The 14,937-nt window shown below is 36.1% G+C and overlaps 1 protein-coding gene across 32 annotated transcripts in view; it reads right to left on the reverse strand.

The window, feature by feature from the left end:
* Window positions 1-14,937, reverse strand: part of RIMS1 (regulating synaptic membrane exocytosis 1) — a 318,971-nt gene that overhangs the window by 18,598 nt on the left and 285,436 nt on the right. Inside the window, exon 1 of one of the 32 annotated variants that reach the window (XM_027455016.3) lies at window positions 21-402. The exons of the other annotated variants lie outside the window; for them this stretch is intronic. The gene's annotated coding sequence lies outside the window, so the exon portion shown is untranslated. Of the gene's footprint in view, window positions 1-20; window positions 403-14,937 lie in introns of those variants that run through there. 32 annotated transcript variants of the gene reach the window in all.

The raw sequence follows: 14,937 nt of genomic DNA on the forward strand, positions 1-14,937 counted from the left end.
CGCAGAAAATACAGGCTTACCTCTGGTTTAAGCAAAATTAAACATCGGCTGTGATATAATCCTTAGCAAGCAGCCGGCACCTAAAGCAGCTTCACCTTTGCTTAAATACCTCGCGCTGTTTCTGGGTAGAAGAATCCCTGGAGTTGCCTCTCTCTCTTCCAGCCACTTGGCACCGTAGCGCTGTGAGGAATGATCAAGTTGCTTCACTCACAAGTTCCTTTTACAACTGTGATTACATTACAGGGCCTTGCAGCGAGAAAGTACTGAACTACCTGCCAGCCAGCGTTTCATAAAATATTGCCAAAAGGTTCAAAAATTCACTCAGCAATGTATTTTCTAGTGATTTGCATGTAGAGAAGAGCACAAAATATTCTTGGCAACCTTGTTTGATACATTTTTTTCTCGTTGTTGTACAGAACTGGATAAGGAGAGTCAGATAAACCCAGAAACTCATTTCTTTGTCATGGTGTTTTTGACTCATTCTGCATGAATTTTGGTATAAAGCCACCTGAAAGACTGCAAAACTGAGAAAGCACTATTAATACTTATTCACAGTTATATTGCAGAAAAGTCTTAGTGATGTTGCTATCCAAGGGGGGCACTCCACAGTTAAAGTTTAATTGCCTCCTAAGTGCCCGCATGTATTTTGAGAACAGAACTTCATTACTGAATTATTCCTTTCAGCTTTTACACTTCATTTTGAGGACGCAGACTGCCATATAGTTTTCTTCATTTTTTTTTTGGATACTCAATTCCAAAAACATAATATGCTTTCCTCTTGCAAATTAAGAATCAATTAATGTAACACACTTTTAAAATCCCCATACTCAAGCATTACAGACAGTGATGTGCTTTCTCCCGCTCTCTTTCACAAAGAAAGGAGATATCCAACATACGGTACATACAGACTTACAATGTTAGACTGATTAAAGATAAAAGGGAAAAAGGAAATGATACAGCATTTGTAAAAGCAAAAATCAAAAACCAAAAAACCTACACCCACAAGAAAAAAATATTTCAAAATGAATTATCATGGGAAAAGCAAATGAAAAATACATGCATGCAGTAAATCTATCTCTAGTGGATGTTCACGTGATGTTATCACAGAATCAATCATTTGGGTTGGAAAAGACCTACAAGATCATCAAGTCCAACCATCCACCTAACACTACAAGTCCACCGCTAAACCACGTCCCTGAGCACCACATCCACACATCTCTTAAATACTCCAGGTATGGGGACACCACCACCTCCTGGCACAGCATAACCACCTTTTCTCTGAAGAAACTTTTCCCAATATCCAGTCCAAATCTCCCTGGTGCAACTTGAGGTCCTTTTTATGGTAAAGTGGTGATGATTTACAGCATTGTAAAATGATTAATGAGAAAAGTGTAATAAATTTTATGGTGCATTTCAGATAATAAAAACATAACAGGACTTATGATTGGCAAGTACTGTATGGATGCCTAACAGATGTAAAATCCTCTGCAGCAGGGATACAGTACATCTCATGCCACAGCTACGTAGAAACTTTCAAGTAGTTTCATTGGATAAGTACAGACATTCTACACAGTGCTGTTATTAAAGTAAGCTGTACCTTCTTGCTCTATAAGAAGGACATTGAGAACCCAACAGAGAGGGTGACATACCCCCTTTTTTAAAAGCACATAGTTATATGGTATGGAATTTTCTCATGATGTATGTTAAGAAAAATAAATAAATGGCAGAGACCCCAACACCAAGCTGTCACGTGTGGCGTTCATGTCCAGCAGTTTTACAAAAAGCGCTTCACTCATGTCAAGTGTGCAGGATGTTCTCTCTCACTCAGGCTCTTGCTCAAAGCCAGCAATCCTGGGGGAAACTGAGGTTTAAATAAAATCCCTGGGAGGGAAAGCTTTCATGCCATATGCTTCCAGAAAACCTCCACTTTGGTCACAGCCTTTCCTCCTTTGCACTCCTTCTAAGTCCAAGGAAAAATCTTTCTGTATATTTATTATCAGCATGATCAACAGCCCCTTCCAGGATTATAGCTGTTTGACTTGCTCCTTTGCATCAACACTGCCAAACACTGGTGATGATACTTCTATCATCATGATCATGGTAAACCAGTGAGCACACTGAAGTTTCAGCAATGAAACTGAGCAATGCCCTTCTTCTTCAGCCGAAGTACTCATGGTAAGGTTTACACTGCTTTTGATTTTCTTTTCCATTACTTCTGAATGCTATTTGAAATGTGCCTACAGAAAGTCCCAAGCAAGCTCTGTTGCGATAACATAAGTACCTGTCCCCTCACATTTGGGGCTGACCAAGGTAATAGCCACCGAAATGTTTTACGTTAGTTGCAACAGCCAGTATGTAAAAACACCTACGGGCTTGGGCAATGGATCTGTGCTAGATAAACACTGCATAACTGGAAGATATAATTGTTCCCCTCATGTTTATATTATTCGAAGTGGACAATTGTACACAAAGACTCAGTTTAGAGACAGACCGTTCAGCCAAAGTTTCCAAATGAATGCCCTGGAATAACTCTGCTAAGAAATAGTAAAGTTTGCATCCAGTATTGCTGTTTTATGTCCATCATCAAACACACACTGAAGAAAACTGTACTGACAAGATGCAAAGATTGAACTGTGCCTTTTAGATAGACATCAGCACAAAAAAAAAGTTGCCACTATTTCAGTATTACTTTGACTACCACGCAAGGTAGGGAGAAATGTGAGGTATCAGGACTTTCAATAATGCCTTTCATTTTGCTATTAAAAATTAATTCAGGTTATTTTTACAGCTCCATGTGGGTGCCCATTTCTCAATTCACTCAGCTCTCATTGGGTCGCAAACCTTGCACAGTGAGGAAACAGTTTCCTTTCTCAAAGGCAAGGGAGACGAGGCAATAGTCAACAGAAGGGTACCAACGGAAGTCAAGAGGGGTACTAATATAAGCAGAACAGTTTTGCTGTTTTCTCTAATAAATTATGCTAAATTTTCATTACAAAGCAATATTTCTTTATTACAAATGTTGACTTCTGTGATTTGTCTGTGTAATTCATCTGTTACTAACATGGTATAAAGCTAAGAAAAATATAGGCACAAGGAAAAGAAGCCATATATTATACACAAATATTGAGACTATCTGAGTTAGAGCCAAGAAACATAAGCAGACACCAAGTGTTTACCGAATTATAAAGCCCTTTAAACACAAGGCAGGGTGAATTAGAAAAAGTAAATGAAACGGTGCTAATACTGCCTATTTTTATAGAAAAAACCAACTCCCTCCCAAAATTTCTGGTTATTTCTGGGGTGAAAATACTTACAGAACTATATGCCAACTAAAACACAGAACTACTTGAACTACATTATTTTTAATGCAATGGTGCAGGCATATTAGCAAGTTCAATGATCAAATACACATTTATTGAACTAACACAATGTCTGCAAAGGTTGCTCCACATATTGCATAATATGATATGATATAATATAATATAATATAATATAATATAATATAATATAATATAATATAATATATATTTTATATATTATTTCATAATATAATATAATATAGCACAGATAAGAACACATCCAGCTATTAAGAACTGACATTGCGGTACAATATGAAATCAATTCCCATACTTCCAAATTGTTTAACAGGCATTTTTTCATCTCTCTATATTATGCAAAAGCAAAGGCTAAGATTTAGAACTAATTTTTCTTGCTGCTCTGACAGAGAGGACATTCACAAGCTTATACCAGATGAAGTGATAATAACTGTCTTAAAAAAACTTAAAAACTGGAAAACAAAAATTGCATGTGAACATCAGTACCAAAGAAAATGACAAGGGATAGCAGAAAATCAAACAGCTCAGTAACAAAGGGAAACTTTCAAATCCACATCATAGAAACAAACAAGAAAATCTACAATAATCAGTCAATTTGAACCCCAGATTTCAAGGTCTGAATTTACTTGCAGATAGCATATATGCAGAAAGATGGTTCCCCAGAGTATGTGCCACAAAATGAAAATAAATAAACAAGCCTTATCTTCATGGTCCTAGGCTTACCATTGGTTAAACAGAGGCTTACTACTGGTTATAGAGAAAATTGACTTTTAGAGTAAGTTTTGCTTCTCTCTTAGCACAGAATAACTCAAGTCAAGTATATCTACATCTTTCCATTGATTTCAATATATATATTAGCTCATAGACGAAGATCATAAAATGAAAAAGGAAACCAAACTTGCCTTTCATAGCAGGATTATACCATGATGCTTGAATCTTGCGGAGCTATTGGTTTGAAGGTCAGGCTCTTTAGAACAGCTGCACTAATCTCATATTATCTGTATATTACACAAATTATTTCAGATAGTATTTTTTTCTTGGAACTGACACATAAAGCTCCATTTGCTGCTCAGGATTACTCTCATCATTAATGAGAGTGCTTCTTTTTGGGTGTGTTCACAGTATGAGAGGTTAGCTGTAATTCAGTTTTTGCTATAAAAATAGAAACATTCACTTAAACTGGAGGCAAAAAACAAGACAGGTAAATTCTGCACAGGTAACACATCCTCAAAATCAGGTTTAAACAGAAGAGATACACAGACAAAAAGATTGTTATATACAATATTAATCAAAATCACATAAGGCAAAACCTGAGATCAAAACACGATCTGGCTCTGTCATTAAGATATACTATGAAGGAAACATTGAATTTTGTTATCATAGCTTCTATTTTAAAACTCCATGCATACAATAGATTAGTGTGACATAATTTTGGAGAGAGAAAAAAACAAACAAACAATAAAATGTGTACATGCCCTTGCTCATCTATATAAAAACAATATTAATACCCTCCTGAATAAGTAAAGATTGCATAAGCATCATAAAACTAGCAAGTAACTTCTAGTGAACCAATAATAAAAGATGATATCAAGACCATGCAAATATGAACAGATAAAGCAGTTTGGGAAGCTCTTTGACAAGTAAAATAATATAGCTACTGCCAGAATAAGACGTAATATAGGAGCAACTTTCAATAAGGTTAAATATACATACATAAGTTTAACATACATAAGTTAGTATAACAACTATTTCAGAGACTCTAAATAATAAAGATCATATGCAATTAAATACACCTTCCTAGGAAAAATATCAAAACTAGTATGTCAGGTATCAGAGGGAGGATATATTTTACAGTCTCCTGACTATAACCACAGAATTCACCCTGTCCATTAGGGATGCAACAGTGAACATATGTAATTAAAACAATTTCCACTTTCTTTGGAAGTGAGTCTTGATGTACGTTTCAGTGGGAATAGGAGTCAACGTCACTGAAAGATGACTCTAATCTAAAAATTATTTTACTTTATAATTCTTTCATATAATGTCTGATTGCATACAGTTTCCAACAGAAGATATATTCACAATATTTCATTCCCCCCCCCTCCCAATTTAAATACATATATTTAGTATTTTAATAAAAAGAGCATAATTCTAGAGGAAAGATGAAGCTATTCTTCTCAAGTCAAGATATTCCAATATATGGGCAGAAAAGTTCTCAAAATAACTTGTATTCTTCCACGGAATTTTTAAGCAAAAGTAATCTTTCTAACCCTTGATTGGACACCATTATCCAACAATTGTCTTTCTCACCAGACTGCATTATGCTCATGCCAAGCTGGGAAAAAGGAAGATGTACAATGAAGAGCAATGTTTTTTCAAAGGCTTTAACTTTTAACTAATACTTTTTTTTTTTCTGACATCTTCAGAGGAACTTTGGGCGACATAGATTCACTGACTATATCAAAATATACATGAAAGCATGTGCAAATCAAAACAAATCCAAAGCACATGGTCATATTGACTCTTCTATAACTGGAAAACTGGAATAAAGCTTTATTTTTTTTTTTCCACCAAGATCTGGGTTCATCTTGTGTAGGTCTCCATGGGATTCCTTGTGAAACATCTATAGGACTGGACCTCACCATCATTTGGATACTCAATGCATTATTTCTAAATAAAACTACGATCATGTTTCTAATGTGACAATATGCTGTATTAACTGTGATGAAAATAACGCAGTTAGAGACCAAAGTCAAATTGCCCATAAAATCCCATTCCAGCCTGAAATTTAAAAGTAATAATGATCTATTTACTAGGACAGAATTTATATTAAATGTTTTTAATAGTACTCACAATCAGTTGTTCTACTAATATGAATTCATGAGTTTATACTATACTTCTATTAATTCCAACACCACAATAATGAATAAAGCACCATCCCAAAATCAAGGAGAAATCTTCCTATCAAGCCATCTTCCTATTAAGCAAGGCAGGCAACCACAGCATATTCACCTATTTTGTAAAGATATCTTATGACCATGACAAGCTATTATTTTGATAGAAATACTGTCTGAATAGTAAAAAAAAAAAAAAAAAAAAAAAAAAAAAGAGAGAGAGAGAGCGCTCAGCACTGCATCATCACATAAGACAGCAAATGTCATCATGCTGTGTTCTGAAGTGAAAAGCATGAGTTTAAAGAATGGTAAACAGGATGTGAGCGTAAACATAAATTTTCAAGGCTACTGAGTGATGGATGACTCTATCTGTAATTAATTTAATTAATGAGCTGTTCATATAACTTATGCTTTTCTTCATAGTTCAACCAGCTTTCCCAGATCAAAATATTTTAGGGATTATTCTACATGATGTTCTAACTCTGATTGTGGTCAACGTACACTTGTATAGTAGTATCACTAAAATATGTCAAGTAATCAGGTAGCACTACTTGCTCATTTAAATCATTTTATAATGCACAGAATAATCTGTTGTATTAACCTTTAAAGCATGTCCTTCCTGGTAGAATATTTATTTAAAATTTCCAAATATAAGCATTCTCACTATGAAGACAGAAGACATGAAAACTCTAAATAAAGCCAAAAATGAATGTATGCACAACCCACACTATGTTCCAGCAGTACATAGGTGAGTCGTACTATAATTATATATATTGGAAAGGTTAAACATTTATTGCTTTTAGCCACAGATTCCCATTTGAAGAAGGCTAATGCCATCCCAGTTTGAACCGCGAACATTAGTAAGCATATTTAATACACGAGATACTTAGATTAATGTATGGACATTTAAGGTCCCATGGAATCTTTGCTTAGTACAATACCTCGAACTTAAGTTTACACACATTTACATGTGCTCACACACTTACGTGCACAATCTGTGGGCACTCTGGCTTGTTTGTTTTCCAGGTATGTGGCAGCATTCCAATATTACTACGTTTCTTACAATGTACTTCTATGTACTTTAAAAAATTACAAATCTTTTAAATCTGATAATCACAGCCATAAGTTTTTAGGAAGTCTTGGCTCTTCTGCAGACCTTCAGTAGGTCACCTCCAGCCCTTGACTTTGCTCTTCAGTAAAATGGCACAATGGCAGTTACTGTTCCTTCATAAAATCTTTTGAGGTCTATGGCTGCCAACACCACAAAGAACAAAGAACCATTGCTACTATTAAAGAGGTCTGAGGAACTATAAAAGTCAACATAAATTAAGAGCACATAAAATAAATTGCACTACAAAGCTAAGTTCAACAGTACATGTTTACAGAATATCTGTGGCAGTTCTTATTCCAGTTGGGATTGCAGAAGGATTCATATACTGCTACTGAAAGTCCGAACAGAATAGAAAACTTTGGACAACAAGCAGAAATCTGAAAAGGTCACCCATTTACTCTACAGAGCGATTTTATTAGGTTCCCAATTTTTTAAGCTTTGAAATCAATAGGATTTTTCAGTACCAACTTCTCAAGAGCAATAGATTTCTTGAAAATCAGAATATATCACCACACGAGAGAACTTTTCTGCATAAAGAAAAACTACCTGTTATGTAACACACTGACTAGTGTGCTTATGGGAGCAAGGAAGGTCCGTAAATGAAAAAGGCATGCTGTAATGCAGAACATCAAGGTTCACTTCTCAGTTTTGCTACTTCATTACATTCTCAGTTATTCTAAAACACACTGATGATCCTACTTCTCTACAGCATGCAACATTTGTGATAAATACTAAGTGCCATATTGTAATGATGGTGTTGAAGGGTTGAAGGTGAAAAGAAAGCCAGTATCTTATCTGTCACCCTAACCTCATCAGCCCTTCTTTTGGTACATTGATCCAGCTGGACATTTGATTTGCTTCACTGTTCCTTTTCCTCACTTTGAGCTAGAATTTGTGTTATCCAAATATTTTTGCTCTTTCAGTGACAGACTATTTGTAATGATATGTGAAAAGTAATATTAAAATGACAGTAAAAAAGCATGGCATGAGAAAAAGCAATAACACGTACAAAGGCTTTCCCCCCAGCAAAACTAAGACAGCCATTTTACTTCTCCTTACACACAGCACCAAACACACAGCAGAACTAGATGAATAATGCATAGTGTGGCTTGCAGTGCTCTCCCATTCACCTTGAAGACTAAACGGAAAAGTATTATCGTATTCCAGCCTATTAAACTGTTCAGTGTCACATAATTAAAAAACAACAACAACAAACTTGATTTGTTACCTTTTTTGATGGTATGCTACAAAAGAAGAATGTTATTAGTGAAAGTTTAAAGTTTCATAATAAACAAGGTATCAAAAGACAATGCTATTATTACATATTCTCCTTGATTGCTAACAATACATGAAAGGTTCAGATTGTGACAGTTGTGCTGACAGCATTTCTTAATTAGAGTTATAATAAACTTACTATTAACCGTATCACTTCCATCTGCAGAGTTATTCAACCTTCGGTTTGACTGGAATGATTTATATTTATTACAGTGTTAGTTTTGATGACACCAATTGCTTAGCAGAAAAGATATTGAAGAGGATCATCAGACAAAAAAACTGCCTCTCCTTACTTATGATGTGATTACATGTAAAAAAATAACCAATGGTCTTCTTTAAGGCTTCTCATGGCAGTTTCTTCTGAGGCTGATACTATTCTTTATACAAATATGCAGTCATTGCAGAGATATAAAATAGACACACACAGACAGATAACTCCTGATTAGCATTCTCACAGACTTAGAAAACTCTCACAAAAGTAGTGAGAAAACTTAAGGCAGCATAGCAATGAAAAAACACACCCTATTTAAAAAGTGGTAATTTCATTAGGAGCATGCCAAATGTACTATTGAATGTGTAACTTGAACTCTGCCATCATGCAGCAAGGCAAAGACTAGAACGGACACTGCCACACAGTTTGCTTATGGCATGCCAAGCCACAAGAAGAAGGAAGTATCTATTTGATAAAGCTCATCAGTTGGATCCTGTCTTAAGAACTCTTCTAGCCAGGCAACTCTGCTCTGCATCTCTCCTGCAAGCAGGGCAACAGGAAACCTTGCAGGGTTCAGCTACAAGAAAACCAAGGACTGGGGCAGCAGATGCCACTGCCACCATCAGCCTTTGATCTGAGACATTGACACATGGGATCCCTTGAAGAAATAAGTCACAGAGTAAATTAATGTCTGGAAGATTTGTACTCAAGTCTTTCTAGATACAGCCTCAGATTTTACCCTCAGAGAACAATAAAACCCATAAAACCACAATCCCTGTCTTAGTTATATACTTGCTAAACAATTGTTTTGAAATATAGTACAATGCTAAAACATACTGTTTTAGAAAGAAAATTTACTGATTTCTAAAAGTCAATAAGTAAGATAGAACTTTGGAAACCGTCTCTAACATTGCTGAATGAAATCCTGGTAATTTCCAGTGCCATCAATAAAGCAGCTTAACAAAGATGACCAATGGTGAGATTTATTTACTTAAATTAATTAGATCTGAGTTCAGGTTGTGCTTCATTGAGCCTTAAGCAGGTCACTTGCATTTGGTAAAATTTCCTAAATAACTTTTCATGACATGAAGTACAGAAAACGAGCAGCAGCCACGTGATTAGCAACTCCACCCTACTCTTCCTTTGATGCATTCGGCATCATGTTCTTATAAAAACCCTGCCAGCCAGCACTCAGCACAGAGGCTGTTTGGGCCCAAAGGAAAGGGATGAAGGTAAGGCCATTTCAGATCGGTGTGAGTGACTTACAGGTGCTACTGAAAGGATATTTAATACTTACTTATTAACATGCACTTATCCTGACTTTTATTGTTTGTTTTGTTTTGAACTAGGGCAAGTAAAGCAAAAAAAAGTAGCTGCCACCCACAGCAGAATGATACCATATCAATAAAACAACCCATTATATCAAATATTCAGTCACCAGCATTTGCACAGAAAGACTTGTTTCTAGGCTATAACAACAAGGAATGCAGAGGGGCTTTTTGCCCTCTTTAAAGTACCACCCTCACCCTGCTCCCCTCTGTCCAAGTAAGCTTTGAGTGGCATTGTGGAAGCCTATTGCAATCCGGAGGTGGTTACTGGAAAAAATCACTCTTCTGAATATTTGGGGAATGTAGACAGATGTTTAAAAACACATGCTCCAAAATAAAGGTAAGACAATTTAATGGACCTGTGATTTTGGCCACGGGTCAACTTCAGAACAGAAATTACTGTGAGGCACACTGGGAGAGCCTGAACCTTGGCTGAAAGGGGAACTTTGAGATCCAAACTTAAATCTTGCCATTTTTCCCAACTTGGCCATAAACGTGTCTGTCCTTTTGAAGCAGACCATAAGGTACAGGCCTGTACTCAGGCATGGAGCGTATGAATACTGCCTGAAGGAAAATAAATACAACTTAGTCTAGTGCAGTTAAAATAAAACTGTGGAGTGCCACTCAAACCCACCTTGGTTTCCTTGTCACCTTCTCTATCGTTTGTTCTCCTGGATTCTCTAATCAATGACAATGATTTATCTTTTAAGAGCTAAGTACAGACTCAGCTGTATAATAACTGTACAAATATATCAAGGTTGCCTATTCCAACTTACACGAGAGATGATAGCTCTCTTCTTGCTGTGATACGAGGCTGTTGCCAGAGCTGTAAATATTTTCACATCAAAGGAGAAATAAATGCAAATAAATGCAACATTCAATTCAGGGGATGGTTGTTGCTCACAAGGGCCATTACTGAGCCTCTAGGGAAAGTGTTTGGTTCATTGATCAGTCAGGACTTGTGTGTCACCTTTGTTAAACCCACTTCACAGCACTGTCAAGTGCCTCTACGCAGACAGAATGACCTGCTGCTTAACATGGTCTGCCCCTGAGCTAAAGACAACTGAATCTCTCAAAATCTTTTCCTGATAAATAAATAGTTTGCTATCAATAAATACTAAATTTCAACAGAGCACCTGTTGACATTGAAAAAAAATAAAAAAAAACCATACAGGTGAACTGTACTGCGTACTTATCCATGAGTTTGCTTTCAATGCCCCTTGAACATCTCTCCCATTAACATCTTAGTCACTTTGGAGTCCAGACTGAAGCAAGCAGATGGATCCTGTCAAAGAAATCCCCCCACCCTGCCCTGACCATGAACTCTAGAAGAGTTGCTCAGGCAGGAGAAAAGACAGATAGTGGGACAATTTTCAAAGGGAGAGTGATGGGTAAAACTGATTTACTTTTAAACATAAATCCTAGGACACATCTATACTAAATTCAGTGTTTCAGTCTGGCCACGCTCTGAGAGAGAACACTTTGCACCATCAACTCTAATCAAATGGGAGAGCTATAAATAAAGCTATCAAGAGCAATATGAAAGCAAAACTAATCAAAACAGCAGCCCTGAGATTTCTCCATGGAAGAGATGTGCAGGTATTTTAACCTGCTTTGTAAATAGGAAATCTATTTGCATGTTAAGATAACTTGGCAATCTATCAAGTTCTGCTCTGAGAAAACATTATGAATAAACAGATTCCCAAGACACTGCTTTTTTACCCAAAGACACAAAAATCTATGTATAAAACTCTTTCAATAATGTTTCACACTGATAGTGTACAAGCACCACTTTAATTCAAAATGTTTTAACTCAAAACCTGAACTTAGGGAGCTGTTTTCAGTGGCCACCCCATCATCTAACCACAAAACTTCTGTGCTTCACAAATCATGACAGCAAAGTAAAGAACAAAGAGAACTGCTTCCTCTAGGCTTAATACTAGCTTCCCCATGATGCTTACTGTCTGATGACATTTGGGAACTATAAGCAATAAGGAAACTGGAGAGGAGGCAGGAATGCTCCAAGGAGAGTAAAGCAGGTTTCTCTTCTATACTAACAGGGTGAAGAGGCAGTATTTCACACTGCCTTCTCATACAGACATTTCTGCCTTGATTTCCTTTGTCAGTAACACAATATCCTGCATTTTTCTTAACTTAGAAACCAGCAGAGATGGATGGGTAATTCTGAGTTGTCAAATTTCCTCACAGGGAATTTCCACTTAGGGTTGCCACACATTTAGAGCTCCCCAAAAGAACAAGTCGCCTCATTTCTCAGGAAATACTTTTCAAGTTGTCAGGCACCAGAAATTGAATTTTTTTTTTCAATATGAAAAATATCAACATGGGTAAATAAAATAAACTACATATAAGTGAGTTTCAAGGACTTTTGTAAGCATTGAGTGATTTCAAAGCAATTCTCAGGTAACTTATGAGGGTAAACACCAAACAGATCATTGAAAAAAAATACCACAGTTTACTCTTTCAGTTCTTTGAAAGTCTTAAGTCTATGACACTGCATTTAAATATTTATAGAATTCAATCTGAAAATTTCAACAGATTGTCAAAGTTTAGTAAATTGAACGGCAAGTTCAAGGATGAACCTTCCCACAGAGGATACAGAGTATATGAGGCAACATGTTATTCACCGAGGTATAAGCAAGTGACTATACTGAGGCATATAAAACAAGAAATGGTAATTCAGTATCAATATTGCATACCATTTTCATGCCTTACTTAAGAGTACCTTATGCCAAATAACTCATATACATAGCATCTAACACTGCAAAAGTAATAAATACAGATGTAAACAATGTCAATGTTTTACACTGTTGATTCCATTTATATGACCATCATTTACTAAAAATTGCATGCTTATCAAACTAAAGAAAAGTTGGCACAACATCCAAAACATTGAAATTGTCAACATAAGCCGTATCTGCTAAAAAATACTTGCACTTTGACAATATACCAATGATTTAGAGATACCAACATCTCTAACTTCCTCATCTTTCTTTTGAATTTGTCTTCCCTATTTGGGAAGTACTTGCCAAGTAGTAAAAAACTACTACTTGGCAAGTTCAAGAAAATTTAGCAGGTGTGACATAATGGCTAGTCAAATGGAGTGGCTAAAAATTACTGGGAGTTTAAATTAAACACAAGAAATCCCAGTACATGTACAAAGGAAAAGAGTAAGCCGTTAGTGTAAAAATAACAAGGCATATTCAAATATAATCCTCTGTTAAATTCTCACTAATTTTCCTTAAAAAGAAATCACACTCGGTATTTTATAACACCAGTCATTCATATGTACAGAGTGGTCATTTCCATAGCATAAACCCCACTGCTCATGAGCAACATCTCCACATGAAGAACAAGTGTGCTCCAGTGAGCAAAGCAGCCAACGCCACTGAAGACCTGAGCTTTCTGCCAAGGAAGCACAGGTTCATTGCATGCCTCCATCCTTCTTTTTTCTCTTCCCTTTGTATATCAGATGGGTTGGCAGGAAGCAAGTCTGCACATAAACGAGATCAGGACTAGCAAGTAATACGATGTGCTCGTTTTCATCTCTTCTTTGTTCTATTTTAAGACATGCCAAAGAGATTATTATTTACATTAATTTAATTTATATGCCATCTAAAGCATGGAGCAATAAATGCTATATAGAGTTCAAATGCCTTTGTCACACAGTTTATATTAGACTGCTGCTCCCTCTCTTCTCGGAAACTAAGTCAACGCTGGACTGCCCAATAGCCCTGGCCAGCAGATACACTGACAGACCAATGCATGTGGGAACACAGCCAGAGACTGTCCTTATTCATCATCTGTCCCTTCCTATCACCTGGGGCTCAGCCAGCTGAATTCAACCTCCCTTCATGCTCTGCAAAAAGGAACGGAGGGAGATGCTTTTAGGACTGTACCTTAGGTGTGCTCAGGGAGCAGATATGCTCTGCAGTGTGGCCATTGCCCAGACTATTTTCTATTCGTATGCAGAGCTCCAACATAGGGAGACAATGCACCAGCATGACGCTTCAGCTGGGTGAAATTTCTCATCTGAATTTTTGTTTCGGTGAAAAAAATGAAAATAAAAATGAGATCTAGCAACACTAAAATGTTCTGCAAATCAATACCTGTGCTACCTGTTGTTGTTTGCATTGTTTTAAAATTTCATTCATATGTATTCATATTTAATGAAATACTCAAACTGCATTGCTTCTTTTCAAGCTGAACATCATAAGCTGTTACACTTAAAGCTAGTTTTCATCCAATTTTAAGACTTACCAAAAAAAATGAAAATTATTGTTAAAAAAATCCTATGAACATTATTTCATAATTGTAGTGTGTTCTGCATGTTTCATTGATTATGATTTGAAATTCAGAGTATCTAAGGTTATTATCTGATTCCTCTGTATTGCAAAACCTTATTAATTGCATTAGAGATATCTATACAGGTTTTGTATAAATACATTACCATTAGTTGCAGTAAAAGCAGCAAGTGACATTATCATTGAAAATCCATTAAAACACCTGCTGATACTTTGTTTTCTCTTCGGTTACATTTACTGCTTTTCAATTGTATTCTATTGCTAACAGTTCTATTTCTAGCCAAATATATAGAGAGAGAGAGAAAAATCCCTCAAAGCTCATCTTCACATATACGTTCATGTATAAGTGTTAAATAAGCTAATAAGCTTAAAATAAAGTCTCTGAATCTAATGTTTCTTTGCATTCACCAAAATGCACTTTTTTCTTTTTTTTAAACTCAACTCACTAATATTTTATTATC

The sequence above is a fragment of the Anas platyrhynchos genome, chromosome 3 (assembly GCF_047663525.1).
Source record: "Anas platyrhynchos isolate ZD024472 breed Pekin duck chromosome 3, IASCAAS_PekinDuck_T2T, whole genome shotgun sequence".
NCBI classification, from domain to species: domain Eukaryota; kingdom Metazoa; phylum Chordata; class Aves; order Anseriformes; family Anatidae; genus Anas; species Anas platyrhynchos.